General features: G+C 35.1%; 1 long non-coding RNA gene across 1 annotated transcript in view; it reads left to right on the forward strand.

Annotated features, from left to right (window-relative positions):
- LOC141577524 (uncharacterized) overlaps nt 1-14290 on the forward strand; it is a 366010-nt gene that overhangs the window by 6962 nt on the left and 344758 nt on the right. The window contains exon 2 of the long non-coding RNA XR_012506664.1: nt 5808-5990. This is a non-coding gene — a long non-coding RNA (uncharacterized LOC141577524). The remainder of the gene's footprint in view (nt 1-5807; nt 5991-14290) is intronic.

The following is a 14290-nucleotide window of genomic DNA, read 5'->3' on the forward strand; positions in this document are numbered from 1 at the left end:
TCTATGCATCTCACACTTAAGATGTAGGGAGTTATGCTCCTTCTTTGGGGCATATTGTTTGTATAAATTATTTGGAATTCTTCCCATTGGAAGATTTGCCTCTTCTCCCTCACTTGTTCATTTATTTAATCATTTATTTATATCACTGTGGACTCATAGATATTTATATTACTGTAAGTTGTAATCCATTACTACTTTATTTGATTGTTCAAATTGTTCCAGCTTTGACCATTGGGAGCTTTCAGTTGGAGCCTGGTCTACTTAGACATACTCCCATTATTGGGAGTTATTGTATGTATGTGTGTATGGTTGGGTTTTTGTTTGTTTGTTTCAGGCACTTTTTGATTTTTTGGCATTATAAGATATCGAGGCTTAGCTTGTGTTATTTCCTACATCTGCCGTAGAATCAGCCATTTCTTCAAGGAGCCTTGTTCCTTTCATGGCCAAATGGTAACAAAAACCAAGATTTGGGTGCTTGGTCACCCAAAACTCAGATCATTGCTACTGAATATGTGCCTCCAGCAAATTGTGAAAATTAGCATGTAAGTGTTCCTACCATTGAAGCTGTTTCAGCAGCTTCTGCTCCAGGTAAACAGATCTCAGTAGTGATTCTCTGTAGTCAGCTGACACTTCAGATTTTGGGGTGGCCTTTGGCAGTTTGGCAGATCCAAGAAAAGTAGTTGATTTATAGTTTGTGACTTTTGTTGTTGTTGTAAGGACAAGAGTGATGACTTTCAAGATGACTTTACATGTTGTAGCTGAAACCAGAAGTTCTTCATAAAATTTTAAGGAAAAACCTAGAGAAGGTAGACTCTCTCTACTAACCCCTAAAAAAGCCGTCAGAGAGTATTATGAATTCATTTGTCGGGCAGACTTAATCACTAGGTATCTCCTCAGGCCAAAAATTAGAATCAGAGTTTATTCACTTTACATGTACAACAGCAAGATAAAAAGATTGATGGTAATAATTCATGAAGTAGATGTGTTAGCAAAATGAGTAAAAGCTGAAAAAAAAAAGAGAAGACTGGGGAAACATAATCTCTTGCAAATACCAAAAAGTCATGCCAGTCTGTCAACTTTTAGTAAAGGGACTCCAAGTCTTGTCTTATCTATTGTGTAGACTCTGCAGTGATTTATGTATTTCCATAGAATGTAATCATTGAGTTATGTAATTACCAGCTCGAGTCATGAAAATACAAAAACACAGAACCATATCTGTATAAATCAAATGTAAGAAAGCAGGGATGTATCTAATGTATTTTAGAGCAACCCCTATACTTAATACATTGAACACAAAAACAAATTGGGACTTCAGTCAGTCAACTTCTATTACTTGGAAAGTCACTTACATAGAATTCCTCAGTCCACCAGTGTTCTCAGTAGGTGAACCATTTTCTGCATATTTTATCTATGAACTGTCTAGTATAATGTATAATTATAACAAGCAGCAGCCACATTAAGAAATATTTTTCTTACCCAGGTAATGCTATATGTTATATATCAGATAAGTTTCCCAACATCTTGACTATATGCATCAAATTGGAAATGGTTAATAGCTTCCTTCCTTCTTCTCAGTGAGTGAAAACACAGCACCGGAATAGTTCCTGATGATAGAGTTTCTTTTAGGTACATGAACAATTGTTTGATTGTTAGTGACAGAATCATCCATTATTCTTTATGAAAGTGGCAGAAGAACAAATGCTTGCATTGTGACCACACTGTGTAGGTGTTTGTTTAAAACCACTGTGGAAAAGGTAACTCGCATTTCCCTCGTGAAGATGTCTCTAGTAGTTACCCACAGTGCTTGTGGAGCTGATTATGGATTCTCACTGGAAGCCTTGGGACTGACTAATGGCTCTTGGTGACCAATAATTGATCAAAAGATCCTTCTGGATTGTACACCAACAAGACATTTTAGTGCAGCAGACACAATTTACAGAGCTTATCATAGTTCAGAGTGATGCTCCTTTACCTCAAAATCTGGCCTGATGTATGTACTTCAGCATCTTAGTGAAAGAGTGACATTATCAAAATGACACTTTCAGAAGATTATTCTGGTGCTACAGGGTGTAATAGATTAGAGTAGCAGAAGCCAGTGCTTGAGATGTTAGAAAGGAAGCACTTTATAGACATTTAGATTCAGGCTGAGTTCGGCTGAACAGAACAAGAGTTCTGGCTTATGGCTAAAGCCATGTAGACTACTGGCAGTTCTGTGAAAAGTTAAGGGAGGAGTTTTAGCAAGACTTGGAGATGGTCTGAAAGTTAAAGGAAAGACAGTAATATTCACTTGCCTTCTTACTGAGTAGAAATATCATTGATTATGAGTTTGTAAAAAGCTTTATACAAGAAATGAATTAGCTGTTGTCTGTCTGAATTAGGGGTTGGAAATATTTTCTAAAATAATGAATGTTTCAGGATGGGGAGATATTGTGTATCCAGCGGTATATGTGTGTATGTTGTCCAGTAATAGCAACTAAAGCACAATACTGGGGACAGAAATCTTGAAGGACCCTTTATCCAAAAAAAAAAAAAAACCCATGAAAAAACAAAACAAAACACCGACAGTTGGAGTCAGTTACCCTCTTAGGGGCTTTATTGAGAATTGACAGAAATAGCCCTATTATTAGCCAGATCCTTAAGCTCTCCCCAGGAAATAAGGAGTGAAAACAGATCATATGGTTGTTTTTTGGAGAACGCAGATATCCCACAATGCATATTATTATACATGTTATTCCCATCTCTCATGTGTTTTTTTTTCCTATCCAGAGTCAAGTGAGGGAAGATCCAAAAACATCATTTGCAAAAGTTAGACAGGCTTGGAGAAAAAGATGGTAGTCAGATAAAATTGAGAGTCTAGCTGAATATGACTTTCAGATAAACAACAACATTTTTTGAATTGCACACACGTCCTATGCAATATTTGGGACATGCTTATAATAAGTGGTAGTTATTATTCATCTGCAATTCAAGTTTATGTCAGCACCCTGAATTTTAATTGGCTAAATACGGTGACCTAGGTGAGAGGCAGGCATCTTGTTTCCTGGCTGGCTGTTTGTGGAGTGACAGAACATTCAGTTTTATTCTGACACTGCCACCTGGCTCAAGCATGATTAGAAAAATTTTAATAATACATTATGGGAGGATCAGAGCATGGTCTGGTGCTGAGATACCTGAATGAACCAGTTCCATGCTTTGAGAGTTTGGTGATAAAGCTAAGTTGACTGTCCACAAAGAGCTGGGTGCGTGCCAAAAGATTCCACAGAGTAGCACTACCTCAGAGCAGGACTCCTGAAATGCAGTGTGCAAATGAATCCCCTGGGGATCTTGATAAAAAACAGGATTTGATTCAGAACGCCTAGGGTAGCTGCTGAAATTCTACATTTCTAATAAACTCCAACACATCGCCCAGGCTGAAATCCCACTTACCACACTTTAAGGAGCAATGCAGATCAGCGCTGTCTAGAGTCCAGTCTGACTCTCAAAATTTCACTTACAAAAACTTGGTCTTGTCAGTGACCTTAGAGATTTTGATGACCTAGAAATACTGACTTAAATTTAATTAAGCCAACAAGACTAGTATGAGAATCCAGAACGCTATGCAATTGGCCACCCTCATTCTCAATAATTAAAACCTCACGTAGAATACATCACTTTTCTGCTTTAAGCCCTCTGTAGCCTCCTGTTCCTTTCAGAGTAAAACCCAGTCTCCTGATGGCATCTGAGGCTCTGTATGACCTGCCTCTCCTTCATCATCCTGACCTCATCTGCTAAGTAAGACTCCCTATTCACCCTCACCACTTCCTCTCCTGCTGCCTTGGCTTCCCTGCTGTTCATAGAACACACCAGACACTCTCCTGATAAACATTCTCTTGATCCCCAACCTTGTTTTGCCCAAAAGCTCTTCCTTTCGATATCCACACAATTATTTGATATGTTTCAGTATATGCTTTTTTTATCTCCTCCTCTAGGACTTAAAATGAACCCTGAATGAGACTACCCTGCTGGGCTGATTTTAACATGCACTTCCTTACCCCATACCCCAGATTTTCCTTCATTCTGATCTAACTTTTCCATAACACTAATTTTCTAAATAGCTTATACTTAACTAAAATGTTTAATTAACTATTTATTACCTATAGTCTCATGCTAGAATATAAATTGCACGAAGGCAAGGATGTTAACAGTGCTGCCTTGAACAGTACTAGGTTCAAAGTAAGCTCTTAGGACAAGCTTTTTTATTTGAATTAAACTAACTTATTTGAGAGAAAGAATTATTGAATGGAAAGTTACTTTGAAAGAACTGGACAGGGAGAAGGGAGGTGGAAATTTGTAAACACCACGGGACAGGAAGTCAAACAAAGCATCCTTCGACCGTATCATGTCTTTAGGAGCCTGATTGTTCCACTGGAGGAGTCAATGTGCTTTTTAACCAATGAGTTCTAGAAGTCCCCTTCCAGATTTTTCTCTCTTATTCTCCTTTCTCTTTGATGGAATATCTATTTTTTTAAATCAGTATTTTTCATGTTAGCACCACAGAGTTAGCTATTATGTGAAAGAATTCCATTTTTTTAAGATGGTTTGGCAATGATTTGATATGATCCAGTAAAAGTTGATTTTATTATCCACATTCTCAGAGATTTTAGGACTTGTAGACCTCAAATAAAATCATTTGTTTAACAGGGTTGGAAAACATAAGAGGTATAAAAGAACTAATGGTAAAAACTAAACACATTGAATTATTTGTGTAATACTCTCAATTATAATAGAGAAGGGAAAAATGCAATAGTAAGAGAATCCATGGTATATAGGGAAAATTCATATAGCAAATGCAGTGTCAGAATATTCCAACTGGCCTATATTTAGTTGTATAATTTTTATTCTAATTTTTGGAAATATCTGATGTATAAAGAGAGCTAGTTGAGAAGAACAATAATGGTTAAGAAAATTAGGAAATAGAAATAAGACACAGATCTTCATAAAATGGTAAAGAATAACAGTGATTCATAAGAAATTTATTGAGCATTTGCTATGTGTCAGCTACATGATTTGGAGTACATTAATATAAGATAAAATATAAATTTTAAAATTTAAAATTATAATTATATAGCTTTATATAATTATAAAGTTTTACAGTTATATCAAGTATGTAAAAATACAACCATATGGGAAAAAAATAGTGTAAGCCTAAATTCCATAGCAAGGAAATCATATGGAATATTCTATGCTTTTCTCCAAAAGAATTTATACATTTTGGGGATTAAATATCTTATACTGTCTTTTCTTAAATCTCTATCAACATGCTCTGTATGAAACTTTTTGTTAATTTTTATTAAATGGTCAAAGCAACTATCAATATTGCATTGGAAATGAAGTTTTAGCAATAAGATTAATCAAAATGGTTAAAATACTTCTTTTTTATAACTTAAAAGCTAAATGTAAGCACTAGCATATGTTTTAATATTACTTTCAATTTTAGACATAATCTTAAGACCAAATTTGTTTGGCTGTTATTATTATTCCTATAAAATAAGTTCAAACTCTTAAAAATATGTGTTGGATAGTTTCCTAATGGTCTATAATATACGCATTTTAACTTGTTTTTAAAGATTTGAAATTTAGAGTCATGTATTAGAAATTTCATTTTTTCTTTCCTATGTCAAATCTTTAAAAGGTTAAAGTTATTATTGTTATGGTGGAAAATATCTTTTCCAAAATGCCAAAATGAATTAATATCTATGTAATGTCATAAAGAAACTTTAAGTTCCATATAATGTTCAAAGAACTGATTGCTATCTTTTCTATTATAGATGTCAAAGCACTCTACCTGCCCTGGCTGTATTCCAATTCCTGATCCATGAGTCTTCCTTCTGCAATAGAAAGGCTGTGTACCCTGAAGGCATCGACTGCCACCTCTTCACTCCCAGCCACAACTAACTGGACCAGAGGGTGACCTATCCTCTAGTCATCTCTGGGTCACTTGACAAGTAAAGGTAAGCTGAGGCAATCAAATTCTCTAATTCAGAAATTTAAATTCATAATCTAAGAAAGAATTGTCTGATTAGAAGTAAGAGGAGAAAACAGTATGTAGAGAGACACATGATTGGGTAGACTGTGATGTCATGTAGAAAACAAACTAATGGGAAAACAGAGCTTGTGAGTGAGCAGAAGCCAATCACAGTGGGATGAGTAAAGCAGACATACGCATTGTCAGAAGAAACGTATTATCTGCAAAGGACTAGAGCAAAGAGTGGTGAACTCTCTCTCAGGTGCCTTGAACCTGTGTGAATCTAGAACTACACTCCTGCTCTGGACCCTCTTTGGTCTGACTTATTATGTTTTCTGTTTTCATAAATCTTCATGGAAGTACTCTCATAGCTTCACATGTATCATTATAATAATATCCTCCTACCTGGTTTAGTGTGACTGGTCTCTGTGTTTTACAGCCAAAAAGGTTTTGTCTAAACTATACTTTTAACTATGTAGTAGCTTGGGTAGTGGCCCCCAAAAAAGATTTGTCATGGAAACTGTGCATGTGACCTTCTTTGGAAGAAGGGTCTTTGCAGATGAATGAAGTTAGAGATCTCAAGATGAGATCATCCTGCATTATCCTGTTGGGCCCCGAATCCAATGACAGGAGTTTTTATGAGAGACAGGAAGGAAGACACAGACCCAGGAGGACGCTGTGTGGAGACAGAGGCAGAGATCAGAGTGATGCAGGTGCAAGAAATGTGTTGAGTCAACCAGAACCTGGAAGAGGCAAGATTCTCCCCTAGAGCCTTTGAAGTGAGTGCAGCTCTGCTGACAACCTGATTTTTGAACTTCTGCCTTGCAGAACCATGAAACAGTACATTTCTGTTATTTTAAGCCACCAAAATTGTGATGCTTACAGCAACCCTAGGAAATGCCCAAATACTTAGGATTTTTTTACCCCCACATTGAAAGTGAGTGGCAGGGGTTTTCATTAAATAGGTAGTGAATATATAAACCGTGCCTCTATTTTCTTAAATAGAATATTATGAATATAATTTAGATGATTTCCTTAACTCTGGACAAACTTTAGCAACTTTGCTTTTGTATTCTGCAAAGATAATGGCTTGGCAGTGACTGTAAATGTTGATAGAGCTGTTGGTCCCCATGCCGTGGCCCTCGGTTGCTAGATCTTCCTGAATTAGTGGTTCTCCTTTATGGCAGTATCATTTTAGTTTGTTTAGTCTCTAATAGTTATGATTTTATTTTTCACTTATTAAGAATATTCTAACACAAAAATCATTTACAAGTTTATTATTATGCATATTAATGTTTATCTTTTATAGAATTGCAATTCTTTCAAAAGCTACTACAGGTACTAGAACAAAAAATCTGTAATTTTTATTTTAGGTATTTTTGGATTTGTTCTGTGTTTAAAGCAAGGCATTAAACATTATGTCTTATCTATAAAAATTAAACCAAACTATTTAGCATCTCTTTACCTCAGTTTCCCTATTTGTGAAATGGAGATATGGTTAACTATTTCATAGATGTGTAGGAATTAAATTAATTAATATATGTAAGCACTTCGATCAGTGTAGTTTTATATTAAACACTCAATAAATCTCTAGTATTGGCTAAACCTGCTATTTATAACTATTAATGAATTAGTTATTACTAATTTTGATTTTGTATATTTAGCAGTACATCCACCTCCTAAAAATTTACTTGTACTAGAAACAACATAATTGTGTTTTACACATATATATATTTTAAGTATAAATATATAGTCTCAGATCAGTGACCAAATGGGAGCAGTGTTTCTTCTAACTGCCCACGTTTTTGTGCTGGCTTTTATAGTACGTGTTTTTATTTCTGAGTCACTTTTTATATAGCTTATTCAAAACTAAGCTTGTTAAAATTCCCCCAGCATCTTTCCTTTGATACACATGGACAAAAGCATCACTAGATTGCATCTTTCCCAAACTCAAAATACAGAATTTATCATCAACTCTTCTTCTGCCCTTAAAATGATATCCAATCTGTTAACAATCTTTTCAATTCCAACTCTAAACCCCACACTTTGAGACCCAATCCTACCTCCACTCCTATGTTTCAGGCGTTATTTTCTATAGCTTGAGATATGGAGAAAGCCATCTAATTTCCCTCCTCTAGAGGGTGTGCATGTGTGTTTGAGACTAAAGGGAAACAACATAAACAGATTCCCAACTTCATGCACAATGCACGTGCAAAAATAGAAGCTCTTGCTATATCTCAGCTGTAATGTCCCATGAGGGCTGCCATTCCTTGATTCTGAAAAACCTGAGTGATTAACAATTATGACACAATAAGGATTATAAAAATCACCTCTACTCTCTGCAACTCTAATTTCAAGTATCAGTCCAGCCACTAGCATCAGTCAGGTTCCTGGTACAAGTCCTAGGACAAGTGCTAGAGGAGAGAATACTCTTCTTTCTTTTTAGGTATTAGGTTCTTCGAACTTTTTCCCACCTTAAAACTACATTACGCATGATGATACAGTCCTAGAATTTCTAAAGTTCAGCAATAATTTGGGTAAAATAGGATTTTATGATAAAAAAGCAATTAAGGAGAATTTTAGATATTATTTCTGAACTGAAACAAATGACACAGATGGAAAATTCAAAGTGCTAAGATAATACATTGCAAAAGGCTGTCTCTATATCATTTATACATGCATTAACTACATACAGACACATACATCAGCATGTGCTTACACAGAGTAGTATGTCACACTTGCCCCTGTTAGAGCTTTTGTGCCTTACCAATATCCTTTGGCAGAGCGTGGATTTTAGCAAGATAGTCACCAACATTATATCATGAAAGATCACTAGTATTGGCAAGATAAATCTCACCGTCTTTGGGTAGTCACCCTAAAAAGGTAATGATCCAGTTACCTATCCAAATGGGCTATAACAAGAATAACTATGACACTCTGAAAGGTGAGAGGTACAGACTTCCTGTTATAAAATTAAAAAGTCATGTGGATGTAATATACAACATGGTGACTATAGTTAACAATACTGTACTGCATATTTGAAAGTTATGAGAATAGATCTTAAAAGTCCTTATCACAAGAAAACAAATTTTTTGTAACTACATGTGGTGATGGATATTAGACTCAGGTGATTATTTTGTGATATATACAGATTATCAAATCATCATGCTATACAATGAAAACTAATAATGTTACATTTTAATTACACTTCAATGAAAGAAAATAATCAAATCCTTAAAAAAAAAAAAAAAAGGTGAGAGTAAAGGCAGCAGGGAAGGAGGCCCAGGGAAAAGAAATTTCAGGGGCCCCATATGAGGCTTTCTCTGTGAAGTGAAAGGTGTATTTCATTGTTTTCTGAACTTTCTCACATAAAGGCACTTCTTTTCCTTGTTCTGACACTTACAGGTGGAGTGACTGTCCTTGGCAAATTGCACCTATCTATAGCCAGAAGAGGCAACAGGGATCTACTCTGTCATTAGAGATCCCTCTGTAGGGTTGAGAGAAAACGGAGTGGGCTAGAGGCTACAGCTATCAGGAAGTGGGCGTGAGCTGCAGGATCGAGGCAGCTGGGTCATCAGACACGGCTGTCTCAATTCATGCCTGTTGCCAAAACTACTCCAACAAAGCCCCACCTGGCAACTCAAGGACTTTCTGTTCGAGCCTTGGATCACAAAAAGATAGACTAGGAATAAAGATGAGTGGTTTTGTTTGTATGAAATATGAGCTAAAATGGAAAGGCCACCTTCCCATTTCAACCACACAGAATTGGTAGGGAAAAAAAAATTCACTATCAGGAAAACACTATATACACACCAATATTTAGTCAATCTCCATAGCAAGAAATAAAAATCCCAGTTGAAAGAACGAGACAAAAAGTTCACTCCAGGTCATAACAGTCGGGGAGAACTGAAATCCACACAGGCACACAGAACTGATCATCTAACTACGACCTCAGTGTTACAGGTCGTTGGGAGTTCAGAAAGCAGTCCCAGATGCTTAGGGAGTTAGAACAAAGGTCCCTTTATAAAGCTGGGGACTGTGAATGGTTGTAGAGTCCATCAGTGGACCTGGAAAACTCTGCCTGTATCTGGGAATATATCACAGCAGTATGCCACCTGACTGAGCCAGGAGAAGAAAAAGCCTCTTGCTAGAAGTCTGACTCACATAACTATGCTGTTTGCAATGAATGGTTTGAATTTTAAATACCTGGGAATGGTAAAGCCTCGTGCTTAAGCTCACATGGGTTTGGTTCCCATTCTTACTACCAGGGGAGTGGTGTCCATTGTATTTAGGTGGAATTTGATTGCACTTGGCCTCAGCTGTGTTAGATGGTGCTTGCTTTCTGCTCTGGGACTTGTCTGTGAGGACCTAAGCAAGCATTCCAACTCATTTGTAAGCCTGGAAATTCCAGGGAATTTGCACATTAAGGGGTAACCACTGACCAATTGAGAGAAAAAGCTGATGTATAAATACTATTTTGTGTTTCTTGCAAGCAAGATTGCCAGATGTAGCAAATAAAAATACCAGACACCAATTAAATTTGAATTTTATATAAATAGGAAATTTTACGATAAAAAATCCCATGCAATATTTGGGATTTATGTTAAAATTTATTGTTGTTTGTCTGAAATTCAAATGTAACCGTGTGTTCCATATTTTATCTCTCAATCCTGCTTAAGAGGGCAATTCTAAGGCATTCTAAATGGCTCCTCAGAGTAGCCCCAGCGGGGGTAGAGCCCCATGTGCCCATAGCCATGACTGACTTGATAGCCCAGCTTTCGATGGGCTTCCCTTCTTTCTTCCTTTATGCTGGCCAGTTTCTCATTCCCTTATCTAGCGATCAGTTCTCAAAATAAGGTAACAGCACACAGAGTGTGTTTATTTTGAGAGCAACCACAAAACCTATAGAAAAGACACCCTCAGGATGGGATTCTAGAACTAAATAGCTCACTGGGAAGCAGCAACTGAACATTTTTGTGTTTTCCTCTAAAATTCATATGCTGATAACCTAGTGCCCAAGGTGACGTCTATGGGAAGTCAGGTCATGAGGTCGAACTCTCACGAGTGGGATCAGTGCCCTTATAAAAGAGGCCCCAGAGAGATCCCTCTCACCTTCTGTCATGTTAGGATGTAAGAAATCTGCAGCCTGAAAGAGAGTCCTCATCTGACCATACCTCCATCCTGATCTCAGACTTCCAGCCTCGAGAACTGTGAGAAATAAATAAACCACCCAATCTGTGGTATTTTATTACAGCAGCCTAAATGGACTAAGACAGTGATAATTCCTAGCATCCAATAGTAGCAGAATAAAAAAAAATGAAAATTCTCACATACGATGGATTGGGATTAGGTACTAGAGGAAGGTAAGGTATTGAATTATGCAGTATCTCTCCAAGGACTGTGTAGAGTTAACTACTTTGTTTTTTGTTTATTTTTGTTTTTGCTTTTATGGTTTTTTTCTATTTACATTTCAAATCCTATTAGTTTTTTTTAAATAAATTTATTGTGGTATAATTTCTGTACAGTAAACTACTCATACTTTAGATGTACAATTTGATGGATTTTGATAGATGTATATACCTGTGAAACCACCATAATGGATTAAAAATCCAATGTTTGTTCATGGTCTTGAAATAGAAAACAAAACAGAACAGAACATGGACCAACTCTTAACTCGAGGAATGCTGCAAGCGATAATTGTCTTTATATAATTGTTTTTGTTGCTGCTGTTTGTGATGTAAGGTGGTATTCAAATTACATATTATCACGTAAGTAGAACCAATTCCATCCTTTCATTCGTTGAGAATTTGTCATTTCTTCATTGGTTTGTGGTGTCATCTCTGTCATATGTTGTTTTCATATTCCTGTATGTCTATATCTGAGCTTTTAAATCTATTCTTTTCTGTTTATTTTTCCCTAAACCAACACCATGGTATTTTAATTATTTTAGCTTAATGTTAAATCTTTTAGCTAGTAAAGAAAGTGAGTGCCCTATGTTGTTTTTCAAGATAGAATATTGGATATTCTAAAAAAAAAAAAAAAAAAAACTCTTTAGATTTTGCCTGGTATTGCATTGAACCTAAAGTCAATTTGGAAAGAATTTTATCTTCATGATATTATACTTTACAGTCCATAAACATGTTGTGTTTGTTTATTTAATTAGATCTTTTAAAATGTTTCTCAATAAAGTTTTATGATTTTTCCCAAACAGGACTCTCACATACATTGTGAGATTTCTTTCCAGATATTTTGTATTTTCTATAATATTCTAAATAGTATCTTTCAAAATTCCATTTAACTGCTTATTGCTTGTAGGTAGAAAATAAATAGATCTCTATATTGATTTTGTATCCAGCATCCTTGATAAACTTTCTTTTTATTCCAATAATTTATCCACAGATCTTTGGATTTTTCTCTGTACACAATTATATCATCTGCAAGTAATGACAGTTTTATTTATTTCCTGCTGTTTCTTACGCTTCCTATTTTATTTTCTTGCTTTACTTTACTGCCTAGGGTCTCCAGTGAAGTTTCAAATAGAAGTAGTGGAAGTAGATCTTGTTACAATCCTGACTCTTTCACTGATCCATCACAAGTATGACATTTGCTATGTTTTCCGTAGATATCCTTAAGCAGATAATTTTCTCTTCTAAATTCTTTGTGGATTTTTATCTTAAATATATTGAATTTATCTCTTATCTGATGCTACCAATATAATAATTTCATTATTTTAATCTGCTAATTTAAAGAATTACAGTAATTCTTTTTCAAATTTTAATAAACTTAAAGTCGATATTATTAAAATGTTAAATATTTTAAAAAATAGGACTCTAGGGAAAATTCAATTCTAATTAAAATTCCAGCAGGCATATTGGAAAAATTGGCAAAATGTCTATAAAGTGCATGTAGGAATGCACTTCTTCCTGCCTCCCTCATCCATCTAAGCAATGGACTAAATTGTTTTTCTAGAGCTGTACAGAAGTGAAATCACATGTGTGCATTCTTTTTTGTCTGAGTTCTTCCACTCAGCAGTTATTTTAAGATTCATACGTGTTGTTTTATATACAAGGAGCTCATTTTTTTAAAAAAATTAATAAATTTTATTTTTATGGTAGTTTTATATTCACAGCAAATTTGAGCAAAAAGTACAGAGAATTTTCATATCCCCTTCCATATACTAGCTCAACATATGCACAATCTCCCTCAGTCTTGATATCCCACACCACAGTGGGACATTTCTTACAACTGATCAACCTACAGTGATACATCTTTATCACTCAAAGTCTATAGTTTATTCCCAGGTTCACTCTTAGTTTTGTATATTCTATGGGTTTGGACAAATGTGTAATGACATGTATTACCCACTATAGTTTGAAACAGAATAGATTCCTTGTCTTAAAAATCCTCTGTGCTCTGAATGACAATTAATCTTTTTCTCCCCACAACACCAACTCTTGGCAACCATTGATTCTTTTATTGCTTCTATAGTTTTGCCTTTTCCAGTATATCATATAGTTGGAATCATAAGGTATATAGACTTTTCAGATTGACTTCTTTGACTTAGTAATATGCATTTAAGTTTACCCTATGTATTTTGACATTGTAATAGCTCATTTTTCAATGCTGAATAATATTTCATTGTCTTGATGTATCACAGACATTGTTAATTTTAATGAAGTCCAGGTTATCAGTTATTTCTTTCATGGTACATTGTATTTAAAAAGTCATTCTCATACCCAAGGTCATATAGATTTTATCCAATATTATCTTCTGGAAGTTTTACAGTTTGGCATTTTACATTTAGGTCTATGATCCATTTTGAGTACTTTTTGTGAAGGATATAATGTCTATATCTAGATTTTATTTTTAATTTATTTTTTTGCATCTGTATGTCCATTTGTTGAAGAGACTATTTTTGCTCCACATTGTATTTCCTTTGCTCTCACATTTAGGTCTCTCATTCATTTTGAGTTACTTTTTGTATATGGTATAAAGTAGAAGTCTAACTTCATTATTTTGCATTCATTCTAATAATTTTTTTTCTCTTTCATCTTAAATTTTTTATCTTAATCATTGCCTTTTGTCTAAGATCAGTCTATCAGAATTTGTTCTCATGGAAATTTCTTTGTGGAGAAATCTCAAATTTTCTCTGTGGAGAAATCTCAGATTTTCTCAGTGAACTTTCTATTTTGCTTTAATTCATTGAAAGACACTTTTCTGGAGTAAAGCATTCTAAGTAGGCAGTTAGTTCATTTTTGAGTACTCATTTTCTTTTTTTTTAATTCA

This window comes from Camelus bactrianus, chromosome 1 (genome assembly GCF_048773025.1).
Source record: "Camelus bactrianus isolate YW-2024 breed Bactrian camel chromosome 1, ASM4877302v1, whole genome shotgun sequence".
NCBI classification, from domain to species: Eukaryota; Metazoa; Chordata; class Mammalia; order Artiodactyla; family Camelidae; genus Camelus; species Camelus bactrianus.